A 13,813-nucleotide genomic window follows, 5' to 3' on the forward strand; every position below is an offset into this window, starting at 1 on the left:
CCCTGCACCCCTGCTTACTTGGCCCGCCTATCACAAACTGGCAGAGTGCCTGTCGCCCTATACCCTAACCTTAAGGAATAACTAAAGGTAGAAACGAGGAGGTAGTCAACCCTCCGTCCCCCCTGCCCCAAAGACCCCTCACTTCAATAGCTAATTGTACCCTGAATGTCTTTTAGTAGTCCACTGCTGCGATGCAATATGCCAATAGTTTATGTCTCTTCCTGGGTTCCATGACCCCTGTACCTGACAATGTTCACGTTGTCCACGAGTCCGTTCGCCGGTCCTCAATCCTGCTCCTGCAGTGCTTGTTCCTCGCCTCTGTTGCGCCCCCCAGATCCATGGGCGAGTCTACTGTCCAGCCAGTTGGCCGCCACTTCGGGATTATCAAAAAAACACGCTCTCCCCTCGATCTCCACACGCAAACGCGCCGGGAACATCACGGCGTACCTAATCCCTTTGTCCCTGAGCTTTTTCTTGACGGCGAGGAAGGTCCTGTGTTGTTTCTGCACCAACTGAGTGAAGCCAGGGAAGAAGGATAGGGTGGCATTCTCGTAGCGCAAAGGGGACGTCATTCGGGCAGATTGCAGGATAGCGTCTCTGTCCCTGAAGTTTAGGACTCGTGCAATCAGCGGGCGCGGGGGCGCTCCGGGTTTGAGTCGCCCACCCGGGACCCTGTGCGCCCGCTCTATGGTGAAGAATTTTCCTAGGCCCTTAGGCTTGAGGTGATTCAAAATCAGGTCTTCCACAAAGAGGTCAGTCGCGGGTCCTTCTGATTTTTCGGGTACTCCCAAGATGCGGACGTTATTCCGTCTAGACCTCCCTTCATAATCGTCCAACTTGCGTTCAGCCGTCTCGCAGAAACACTTAAGATCACAGACTTCCTGCTGGAGCTGCGACACGTCGTCTGTCAGGCTGGCTGTCTTAATATCCAAGGACTTGACTCTCTCATTTACCTTGGTGAGATCTGTCCGTATTAGGTTTACTTCTATGGAGACGGTGTCCAGCTTGTGTTCCAGGGACTCCATTTTATGCTCCAGGGAGGACTTGACCCCGTCTATGGCGGCCATAACATCCTGTAGGGTCAGCTCTGGAGCGGGGTTCATGGAGTCCCCCGCCCCCGCTTTCAGGGTGTGTCGCTGGTCCGTTGGCGAGCCTTTGGGCAGCGTGTAGAGGTCTAATTTTATTGGTCTGGACCTGCCTGTTCCCCTTGTTGACCCTAGGCTGGGACTTATCAGCCTCTGCCTTACTCGCCATTTCTACACCTGGCCTCTGGGTTCTCCGGCGGTGATTGTATCAGCGTTTCCGTGGCAGGAGATACGGTGTCCGTGTGGGCTGGGTTCCCTCTACACACGCACCCCCTCGTGATTGTGGAGGCAAATATTGCAGCTGCCTGCCCTTGTGTCTTTTGGCCTGTGCCCCTGGCCGAGTGAAGTCATCTCCGATATGTTGCTGCTGATTCACGCCGACAACTGAGGCCGCCCGATACCAGTTCTGGCCCCGCTCCTCACTCTCACGCTCGGGGGGCAATGAGGAGCTGAAGCACCATGCGCGCCTCTGGTCGCCGACCCCCACAGGTCCAACGCTGTCCAATTTCCGCTATGACCCCCGTTACCGCTGCTCTGTCTCTGGCACTTCAGCACTATGCCCCCGAGGGAGCAGCGGCCCAGAGGAGCGAGGGAGGGGGAAAGACGCCTCTCACCACCGCGATTGTGCTCCTGCGCCCCCGCTGTTGATGGTGACGCTCCGACCGGCGACTTCCGGTCCGCGCCGCTGACTCCGCCTCACGCCGCAGTCGCTTCCTCGGCACTCCAGTCCTCGGCGCGCGCCTCGAAGGTAGGCCCAGGCGAACGGAGCTTGTATCTCCGTTTCCGAGCGAGGCACAGACATCGGGTTTTCAGCTACCGGCACCGCTCGTCTTACTTTTGCTGTCGCGGGCTATTCAAGGCAGGATGTAGGGTCCCAGGGACGGTAGCGGCGGAGCCCAGAGTTCAAGCAGCCATCTTGATCCAGCGCTTGACTCCTCCTCCTAGTCAGGTATTTTTAATCACCCACTAGTCAGGTATTTTTAATCATACACTTCCTCTACCTCACTCCTCCCCAGCAGAACATTCTGCCTCACATAGTCTTTTCAACCAGCGCTCCTGTGTAGTCCGTTTGGTCGCAGCATGCCTCGCTCTGTAGCGGAACGGGAAGGACCCCATGATGAAGCATGCCACCAAGGGGTAACCCTGGTGGGTGAGGGTCTTACGAAAAACCTCATGTTTTTTCCACACAAGTGAGTGAACAGGAATAACTAGGAACTCCACGTAAAGAGTGGCCGGATCCCTTATTTTGTTTCCCATGTGTCAGGCTTTGGAGCGTGGCCCCAGCCTGAATATCCTCTAACTCCCCAACCTTTTGTGTATAAAACTAAACTAACCGTTTGTGTATAAAGCTTTTGTTTCCCATGTGTGTGTTCAGCTTCAGCGCCCTAGCTGCTTTCATTCAAATATAGCATTCTTCCTCCCACCTCCTCTTAATGCCACAATTGAGTTACTGCTGCCTCTCCCACCGTGATTCCCGCTCGTTGCTTGTTTTAATTTGCAACCCAGCACATTTGTTTTCTGAATGATCCTCTCCCTGTGCCACTGTTTTCTTACAGCTTGTTTCCTGAATGTCCCTGTGCCACTGTGTTTTTTCCACCTTTGTTTAAAATGTTCCTTTTGTTTGGGTTTTGTGAACCTTGTGCACAATGTTTTGTATGGCTTTCGAGTCTTGCCGGGAGGCTCAACATTCTGAGATTGTAAGGAAATCACTTAATCTACCCCTGCGTAGTGAAAGCTTCATTACTTGTACTGCGTTTTTTTGTAACATAAGCACGTGTTTTTCCGAATGGTCCACTAGCGGGGTGGTCGGAGTTAGCAAATTCGTCAAGTTGCAAAGCCATTGGCTTCTGTTAATTTTATCTAGTGCCTCACTGAGTTGCAAAGTGAGTAGGGTGCAGCAACAAGTTCAATGGCCTAAAAGACTTTCTCTCAGAAACTGAGTGCGCCAGTATCTTGTTTTCATCAGCCACAACTTGTTTGCAGTCACTCTATACCTTGGTAACAAATTGAACAGATGTTAGTGACATTTAAAAATATATCTGTGGGATTATCCTTTTGGCTGTGTTTTTTTAAAAATATTATAATTGCAGTGTAAAAATAAATATGCTTTATTTGGAATAAAAGGAATTATATTTTATTTTGTACGTCGGAATACTGTTTTTCTGCTCCATGATTTGCTTTTAGACTCACTCTTGCCTGTTTTTACCGAGTGACTTTTTGGCTTTTCTGTATTCAAGTGTTGTTACCTGCTTAACTAGGGTTTGAAGTCAGTGTTGCTTTTCTTTTCATTTTGTATTGTATTTTTTCTTTTGATAGCACTATTTATAAACCTATACATATTGTTTGCATCAGCCACAACTCATTTGCAGTCACGCTATACCTTTCTTTGAAACTGAACAGATGAGCACAATGTCAATGAATTCTCTCCAATTTATAATTTGCCGTTGTATATTTTAAAGCAGAAAACAAACCTTTACATGTTTGGAGGGGGTAATGTTTTTGCTCTTTTCTCACTACTCTCCCCTCTAGCTAAGCTATTGGTGTGCACCCCACATCCATGCTGCTATGTGTTAAGCACGCGGTGTGTAGTGCAGCTGTGTGTTTTTGTAATGTTTCATGTCTTCCTTCAAGCTTTGGAATGGGCTGCAAGAAGCAGTGAAAACCCGGTCACATTGACTGGGAGCTATCTGCGTAAACACTGATGTCTTTGGGATAATATGTTCACAGAAACCTTAAACAGGTCGAGACCGAGATAGGATTAAAAAACAAGCATTTGCAATACAAAATATCTCGCACTGCTGAAAGTTTGAGCTATTAGCGTTGTTAATACTAATGCAACGCCAATAACTTGAACTTTCAGCAATGGAAGAGCTAATGCATTACAAATGGACCGCAACACTCGCACTTTAGATGTTTAAAGCTAAAGCGCAAGTGCTGCGATTGTTTTGTAATGGGATGGCTCTTGGCATTATTATTAGCAACGCCAATAGCTCAAACTTTAAGCAATGCGAGACATACTGCATTGCAAATGCTTCTTTCAAGTCTTTCGTTAGCCAAGACATTTTGATTTTACTAAAATGACATGTATAATATACTTACCCTCCTACCTGTGAGGGGCAAGGAAAGTGCTCTAACCAGCCAGCACTGATGTGTGCAAAACCAATGGTGAGTGATAGCCCACGGAACAGAGGTGGGAATTCTCGAGGAGATTTGTTGAAGACTTCCTTAGGAGAGAGTGTGCCCAGACAGCAGGCGGATAATGCGTCGCACCCATATTCGTCTCACCCTTGTGGGGTCTTCCTCACCTGTTTAGATCTATCTACCCGTACCCCGCAGCCCCAAGGGAGAGGGTGTGGTGCGTCCGCTAGACTGCCGACTTTGGTGCTGCAAACTAGGGCTCGAGCCTCGGGGTCGCGTCCACATCCTGTGATTCTGGGCAAATCACTTAATCTCCCCGTGCCTGAAAGTGTAATGTAAATACGGTGCCCATGTAAAGCACTCCAATACCTTCGGGTCGAGTTCGCGCTATATAAATATGCAACAAAAAAAAGTCCAAGTCCGCAGAATGGCAGCCAACAACATCTGCGCAAAGACTCCTGCTAGAATTCGTCACTTACCGTTCCAAGTTCACATAAATATTAATTCCAAGAAATGTATACAGAAAATCACACGTAGGTTTTTTTTTTTTAAAATGCAGATTTATATAGCGCGAACTCATAAGGACATATTCAGACACGGGGAGGGTAAGTGATTTGCCCAGAATCACAGGAAGTGGACGCGACCCCGAGGCTCGAACCTTGGTTTTCAGCACTTACATTTCCCTTCCAGTGTTCAGACTCCAGGTCGCAATAGAAGAGGGACTAAATTCACTAGTGCCCTCTCAAGATACGCTGAGCTTCTGTTTCCATGGCGATCGACCGACGAGTGAGAGTACTTTCGTCCTATCAGGTTGGGTCGTGCAAGAGATCTGTGGAGCTCAACATCTATCCAATCAATGAATGACCCTGGATTGCAAGCAGCCAATGAAGGGAAACGTTGTTGGTGACCGGCAGTTTGAAACTGTCGGAAACTTCCTGGTAAGGTAAAGCCGCAGAGAAAGCGACAAGTCTCCATCTGAATTGGGAAAGCAGGGGTCCCCAGCATAGATTAAAGGTGAGAGGTGGTAAAGTGGGTGCAGCGCGGACTAACAGCAAATCATGTTGTAGGTTCCAGGCTATAAAGTAGTACATCTGCCGCATGTGGAGTCATGAACTAAGAAAACCATTTAATTCTATTTATCTATGTAAGTTAGTTTTTGTAATATGTCCATGTATCCGCATTTATGTAGCATATTTAATTATTAGTATGACGCCATAGTAGTTAAAGACCCCCTTCCCCGGGTATTACGGCATTGACTTGTATATTTTGCGGCACACAATTTCTTTTGGCACGTTATTTTATTCAGATGTATTAGTATTGCAGAGTTTTCGTCCGCAGAAAACGATTCAAGGTATTCCCGGAGAATATGGCTTTTTCAAAGAAGCATATCCTAAGTGACTAAGAAGGTTTTTGCTATGCATCCTTTGCTACTGAATTTTGGCCCTCACGATTTTGCAACACGGAACCTAGGTTTCTTAGTGGTGAGAAGTCACCACTGAAGCCTTCCAGTTTGTATTGTATTACATTAAATGTCAGAAACCCTCTATGAACTGACTCCCACCACTGGTTTTGTGCATCAGTCACGTTCATATACAGACAAGAGCTCCACTCTCTCTGGAAAACATCAGCTACTTAGATCAGGCACAGGACACCTGCATGCAACTTCTGGTCCAGGCGAAAGTGCCACAATGCGAGAGCACACCACAGAGATGGGAGGAATGGGGCGAAAGGCTTAGATATGTGTTGTAGATAGAGCTCAGGACACTTCTAGTTAGTTGCATTGTTAAATCATGGTCAATAGATGATTTAATGAAGAAGGTATCTTTATTCCCAAGAAAACAGGCAGGTACAGCCTCTGGTCAAAAAGGAAGATCATTCTGAAGCCATCTGATGACTTCAGCTGAGCTATTCCTGTAATTATCTGGGGACGTCATCCCAAACCATCCTGAAGTATGCCTATAGGGGAAAATATTTAAATGGGATGACTCTTACTGTAATCACAAACTACTCTAGGATGGTGTTCTGATGACTTCCACTGGCAGGGAGTGATAACCTTTTACAACTCCACGAATACTAATTGACAACTTTGGGATGAGTGTGAATTAGTCCAGGATGGGCTCCAAACAATTTAAGGATGATTGTGGATTATTCCTGGATGGTCCTATTACCACTTTAGGATGGAAGTTGATTACTCTGGAATGATCCCATGATAATTTCATGATGAGTGTGGATTACTCCAGGATGATTTAATGATAACTCAAAAATGAGCATAGATTATTTAGGATTATATCACCATTGTGACCCCATGGTTGAATGGAAGGATGGCTTGTTGAGCGGATTGGGTGAACAAGTGCACACGCTGATGGATGAATGTTTGGATGAATCAATTTTGGGGCAGCCATATGGTGGTTGGGTAGCCTGAGGGGGCAGGACGGCTTCTCGATGCTTTAGTAAGTTGGTAGGGGTGCAGAATGGATACATTTACTAAATGGAGGATAGATACATAAACATATGGATGAACAGAAGAATGGACGGATAGGCAGATACATAACAGTTGATGGGTGCTTTGACTGATAAATGGGTGGGTTGGGTGGACGGGTTGATAGACGGTTGAACATCCTTTTCATCGAGTTGTGGTATGTTCATGGGGGGTGGGGCTACGATCCGATGTGTACACTGTGTATCTCACCTTGTGTAGTGTGGCGGATGTGTCTGCAAGGTTGTGGACCGGGTCGCTGAGTGACTCTTGTCTCAGTGGCGAATCCTGCTCTCTGGAACACCTTCAATTACTGGAACAGGCCCGAATCCGATAGGCCGTTTCATCAAGCGCAGCACTAAACACACAAGATGAATTAAAGGCAAGGCCTGTGTGTTGTTGCAAAGGTCACAGCGCCCAGCTATGTCCGTCGGCGGGAATCGTGTCATGGACAACAATTTGCATACAAATATTTCCAGCACAGTGTGTTCTTGTAGAGTCACGTGGCATTGATAAGTAGTAATTTCACGTCATAATCAGGAAGGCGGTGTACATGGAGATGTAATACACGTCTCTATTTCAGAAACAATCAGACACCAAGCCACACACGAGCCTTGGTTCGACCCTAAAAGACAGATAAAAGGTGAGAGACGCAAATACGGCAAGAGAGCAAAGGATACATGGATGGGTGTGCAGAAAGTCAGAGCCATGGATGGCTCAGTGTAGAGTACTGTAGACAGTTAGATCCATAGATGCTGGGTGTACTGCCAGCCAGAGCCGTGGACGGGACGGTATACAGATTGCTCAACACTTGGATGGATGGATGTACAGGCAGCCAAAAACTGTGAGGTGGGTGGCAGCCTGGCAGACTAGAGACACAAGTTGATTGTGGTGGTTTTGACGACATATTAATGCCACTGAAAAAATGCACATTAGTGCAATTTACATAATCTCTTAAACATACATTTTCTAGTATTCACTTTAAAACTGTCTTTCCAATCACTAATGCTTTCGTTCGAGCGAATACGCCTTTAAGATATAGTAACATATAGCATTTGATTGAATCAAATACCGACTTTCTACCTTAATTGGGTTATAAAAATAATTTGTGTGCAAACTTTCAAGGCGGTAAAAGTGCGCCTGCGGACGTGGGTCTGTCTGATAGAAGATAGATAGATAGATAGATAGATAGATAGAATAGAAGAAGATAGAATAGAAGAAGATAGAATAGAAGAAAGATAGATAGATAGATAGATAGATAGATAAAAGATAGATTTGTGTTCTTTCTGGCATTAAATATTTATGGCGATCGATCGCCGGGTTCAGGGTTTTACATGCGTCTTAACACATCTCAAGGCGGGAGTCCTCGCTGGGTTATTTAGATAGCTAACTTCGGTGTGAGGTTTATCGACCCCCTCCGCCCAGAATTTGTGTCCAGGACGCGAGGCTAATAGATTTTCATTAAACATACTCTTTTAATACTCGCTAAAGTATTATTAAAAGCCATTAGCATGAGAGATGCTGCGCTCTTTCCTCGACCTGCACTCTGTCTCTGTGAAGCCTGAACCTTAGGGGGGTGGAGGCGGGGGCTGGGCAGGGGTATGAGTCCCTCTCCAACACGTATTTATAGCTAGTGAATCTACAATGCCATACAAAATTATGTTAGAGACCAACGCCCTTTATCTAACTTGCCTTTCTTGTTCGAAAGTAGTGGGAAACTATTTTTTAAAGTTTCGTGAAAAATGAGCATGCTGGCTGAGATGTGCATCGTGTATCACAAAGACAGGATGAAAGTGCCCTGAAGCTGAGCAACCAGTGACAAGGAAACCGCTATATATAGACATCTATCCTTCCTGTGGGAATGCATGCATTCATCCATACATACATCCACCCAATCATCCGTCCATCGGTCCACCCATCCACCCATCCACCCACACATTTGCCTGTTCATCCATACGACAAACATGAATTCACCCACCCAGGCATCCATTCAGTCTCACATCCATTTCAATATATCTAATCATACATCCACGCGTCCAATCAGTCACCAACCTACGCACCCACCCACCTACCCATCCTTCCATACCATCAAGGTCATCCAACCAAACATTCATTCACCCATCCATTCCCCTTCCATTTCTTTTGTGGATACGAATATATAACGTATACCCTGTATTTTGACCCTACCATACCTCCCAGAGGCACTGTTTACACCACAAAGTAGCAGACAGCTGGCCCACATGGGTACATTTCCCTAGAACCTGGAGGTGTTTATAGGGGACAAAAGATTTGCTCGCCTTTCCTTGTGTAGTTTATACTGAATGTAACATCTTAAGCGTCCCTTTTTTAAATATGCAAGTCACTGATTTGATAACATTATTGAGAAATATGGAAAATAACTGCCTGGTGTGATATTGTTCTTGTGAATTTTAGGCACTGGGTATGGTGCTGTGCGCGCGCAATGATAAATGTTAGGAGAAATGACGTAATCATCGGCCGCCTTTTACAGACAGTGTCCATCTGGTGCAGTCGGGGAGGCCATCACTAGAACAAGCATTTGCAATGCAATAGGTCTCGCATTTGCAAGAGTTTAAGCTATTAGCATTGTAAATGACAATGCCTTTTATCTATGTAAATAAAAGGCAATGACATTTACAATGCCAATAGCTCAAACTTGCGTAAATGCGAGACCTATTTCATTGCAAATGCTTGTTTTAGTTTACTGTCATTGCGATGGCTACTCCTGCCTCAAGTGTGCTGGGGGATGTAGAGATATAAAACCGTGTTGCTACCCCTGTCTCGGACCCCACAGCCACAGCACACTAGTTTACTTTCTAACACCTAAAACAGGAGAACTACATGGGCAAAAAAAAAACATAAATCCGGACTTAGCTGAAAGAAAAAAAAAATCTGAAGTAATGGCTAACTCAAACTCATTGACTCATCGACGTAATCATTACTTGAGATCCCAGTAGTGAATTGTCAGATCTTTAAAAAAAAAAAAAAACACAGGCTCACCAAGACACAATGCAGAAAGATTTAACACCACAATAATATGCTATCAAGCTCGGCATGCAGGGAAACCTTCCGCAGGCCACAGGAAAACTACATCATGTTTATTTCCAAGCCCTGGCAGACCGAGAGCCAGCCCTGCGAAGTGTTGAGCGAGATATCCATCGCAGCCCGCACAGGAGCAGCCGAACACTAAAGGCCTCTGGGAATTCTGCTGCTGCCATAGTTTAAGTCAAGAGATGCAGTCACTCTGGTTCAGAAGAGAACTTAGATAAAACATCTTCTCTCAAATACTGCGCCCGCCTCCATTCCAGTCCCATCTCCGCACCTTTGACCTTTCCCATGTGCCGCTCTGTAAGCATATTACACTTGCACTCACATAAATCGGATATTTTGTTAATAATTGTCTGTGCTTCTGTAACCTGTACCAAACAAGAAATTGCTGAACTTCCGCTTCACCATCAAGGCTACTCCAGTGCTTAAGATGGAAACATGAAACTGAGATGGAAACGACGGAACACCGGTACTCGCCCTCTCAAAATAACAAGCAAAACAGAAAGCAGCTCCGGGCTGGGGAGGAGACCTGGGAGGGCTGCCCGCGCATGCGCAGTACCTGTCACTTTCGCGTGCAGCCGGTGTGGGAGCTGAAGTCCCGGGTCCCAGGAGGGGGCCCGGGTGAAGAGCGGCAGATAGCAGTGCGGGGCTCCCATGCATAAGGAGAGAGCCCCGCGTCGTGCTGGCAGTAGTGGAGCTGGAGTGCTCCGGAAGCCGCCGTTCAGAAGGATTCCCCCCGCAGACCGGGTGAGTTCTCCATATGTCGAAAGTGAAACTAAATGCTGGCTTGCGAGGGAAGAGGGACAGGAGATGTGCACGCCGCGTGGCTGTAGGCGCGTACACCAACTCAAATCCGCCAAAAGCCTGCGCGTGCACATCTCCTGTCCCCCTTCCGAGGCAAGTCGGCAACAATAGATCTCGCTGGCGACCTGCGTTCGCCAGGCGAGACCTAAAAATGAAAATATTCCAAGTGTGCGCGTTGTGTGCGTCACCCACGTGCAAAAACGCACACACAGAGGCAAACGTATTCATATAAATGCACACTGACACTCACATTCACACACAAGTACACACATACGCAAAAACAAACATTTCTGTTTTTTAGATATCCATGCTGATTTCGACTTTCTAATCAGAGTGTCTGAGAGTACAGTCCACCAAACCGGAAGGCAGTTTTTCAAGGAGCTATTAAACCAGTCTCCAAGCGGGATACACAAGGGTAGACTGGAACGCAAATAAGACATATGGAGCTCGGTGGCGCAATTAGAAAGTTAATGAGAGGAGAAATTGTTGGTTGAGAAACAGTTTAATATAGCGCGAACTCAACCCTAAAGTGTTGAAGCGCTTAGTTACATTACACAACGACACATTAATGACATTTTTTTTAGGCACGGGGAAATTAAATGCTTTGCCCAGAATCAAGGGAGTTTGAGCAAGCGCTGAGACTCGAATCTGGCACCCATGTCTCGATGGAAGTGATCCGTTTAACAGTCCGTGCAGGGCTCCAAACAAAGCCTCACATGCAAGTCCAAATGTTCGAGGGGCCCATCTCTTAGAAAAAAAGCATGATTGTTAAAGATCGCAATGGAGAGGCAGACCTCGTGAATACATTTAACTCTGCTCCTACACATTGACGCCCGAATTGCTGCCCACACTTGTGGCTCAGAAGGACCTCTCACAGTCCTTCCAGCGCCTCAAATTCTATTATCTGGTATATACATTGTGCCAACGATTTTTGAACTGGAATACAATTTCATAAGTCTCCTTTTATGAAATAGCTAAGGAATATCTTAGTACTTGGTGTGGACTAATCGGCGACGGCCAACTAATCGGAATATGTGATATTTACAAGCCGCTTCTTCTGGAATCTTAGCCTTGATAAAGTTACATATTGTAACGAAACACGTGTCGGCTGTCTTGGATTGTTCGGCTGTCCTGCATCGTTTCCCCGATAGGGTGGCAACTTTGGAGTGTTTTTCCCTTCGGGGTGTTTGTTTCCTCTGGTCTTCTCTCAAAAACTTGTCTTGAGGAAAAAAAATTCAGACCAGATCTCCATATTGGGTCATGACACTGTATATTGTGTTTTACAAATGAGATAGTAAAATATTCAATTTGTGTATCTGAATTATGTACAGTGTTTGAAGAATCAAGTACTATATTAAACTGTGCAAATACTAATTACATAATTCATGTTTGTTCATTGATGTTCTTTTTGGCTTCTTTAGGGAAGCTATTTATGACACATTCGGTCTCTTTTTCAGGGGACAGTTTCAATCATATGTAAAGTTACTTATGGTTGTGTAGATACATTGTTTTGGAATACTGGTTGACATTGCAACTTATACGCTAGAGTGCCGGGGTAGTTCTAAATATTCTAAACATGTTTGGTAGAAGGCTCTTCTGAAGGCCCTGTTCATACTACATCTTTGGTAGTGGGATGTCCTTATTACCCCGACGGGCACCGTCAATTTATGGATTAATTGTTAACCTGAGAAATGTTTAGATCTTGATGTGCGACTGTTAAAACCATCACTACCTCTGTGTCAATTTGTAACATTTAACTCTGCATTCGCCTCTCCCGCCAAATGAAACACTACGTCTAATAGCTGCATTTAAATGGCGGTCTCCTGCTCTTGCACAAAATACCAAAGGGTTGAAGAGAGAGGCTGGAAATCCCACACGCCTCTCCCCCGTTTCCATTCCCCGAAAAAATACCAACAAAATAGAAGTATGTTTTCTCCGTCCCCTCTGTAGCGAACACAGCACTGACTTCCAATCATTGGTACTGCCCGCCCGGCACAGTAACTCTTTCTCTCTGCTCCTCGACCTCGTTCCCACTCGGACTGCACTTCCGCTTCCGTTCCGATGAAAAACATGGACAAAGGAAACGGAGAAGGGGCTACAACAAATGTATGGTGCAATTTACCTGGCGGACACCAAGCATTGGCAAAGTCAACCTGTTCCTGATTTATACCCACACACAAACATCAAATTCTCTGCGGATGTGCTCACCATCATTACACGCCTTTTTATTTTTCTTGTTTGAGCTAATAATTGTAGAAGCAGGTGAGACACCACACATTTTCATTTGCGTCGGAAGTAAAGCATTTAAGTGCAGTTTATAGCGCAAACTTGTTCAAAAGACATCAGAGCGCTTAAGAACAAGATGTTTCTGCACTTGAAAGCCTTTTTTTTTAGGAACAGGGAGGTTAAGTGATTTAATCAAGGGAAGTTGAGCAATACCAATACGTTGTTTCAACACTTTATCTGACTTGTATTATTTTTAATATAACTGCCACACATAATATTGTGGATGTGGAACTGTGTATTCCTTATATAACAGCCACATATATTATGTTTTTTAAGAGTACCTAATATGATTAGTTAAAAAAAAAAAATTGTACAGTTGTGCTACTATATTACTATTTAAATATTACATATTTTTGGGAATCATAAAATATAGCAATGAACAAATACACACACGTGCGTGTGTGTGTACACACACTACATATATATATACACGTGCTAGGCTGTAGGTGGAATTACTGTGCAAAATAATAATTTACAATTATAGAATGAATTAAAAAACACTAACTTTAGGAATGCAAAATAAAAGCACTTTGAATGTAAAAAACTGCTATGTAAAGTTGCTCTCAATGTACTTGCGTCACTGTAATGGCCCCCAGCAGTGCACTGCGGAATAACTACTGCGATTCCTATTTGCATACATTAGAAAACATGTGTAATCAGGTACTCCTCCTCAAATCATCAGGAACAATCTTGTTTTGTGAAGTAATCAGAAAGTAATTTTCAAATCATCCTCTAGTCCTCAGGAACAAAACCACCTTGTGAAGTAATCAAGAAGTAATTTGCACATCATTCTCAAATCATCAGGCCTAGTTTCTACAGTCTGCTGATGACTTCAAGAGCTTGATGATGTGAAAATGACTTGTACAGTAGTTGAATGATCATCCAATAACTCTGGGATGGCTTCTAAAGTAATCCTGTTTGACCTGGGGCAGCACAACCGGTCAGCAGGCCGTCGGCT

At 45.1% G+C, this 13,813-nt stretch overlaps 1 protein-coding gene across 3 annotated transcripts in view; it reads left to right on the forward strand.

Moving 5' to 3' along the window:
* Positions 1-5,102: 5,102 nt before the first annotated feature.
* Positions 5,103-13,813, forward strand: part of POC5 (POC5 centriolar protein) — a 373,162-nt gene continuing 364,451 nt past the window's right edge. For 2 of the 3 annotated variants that reach the window (XM_085632288.1, XM_085632289.1), the window contains exon 1: positions 5,103-5,237. The gene's annotated coding sequence lies outside the window, so the exon portion shown is untranslated. The remainder of the gene's footprint in view (positions 5,238-13,813) is intronic. The other variant, XM_085632290.1, reaches the window with a different exon arrangement.

Source organism: Triturus cristatus, chromosome 2_1 (assembly GCF_964204655.1).
Source record: "Triturus cristatus chromosome 2_1, aTriCri1.1, whole genome shotgun sequence".
NCBI lineage: Eukaryota > Metazoa > Chordata > Amphibia > Caudata > Salamandridae > Triturus > Triturus cristatus.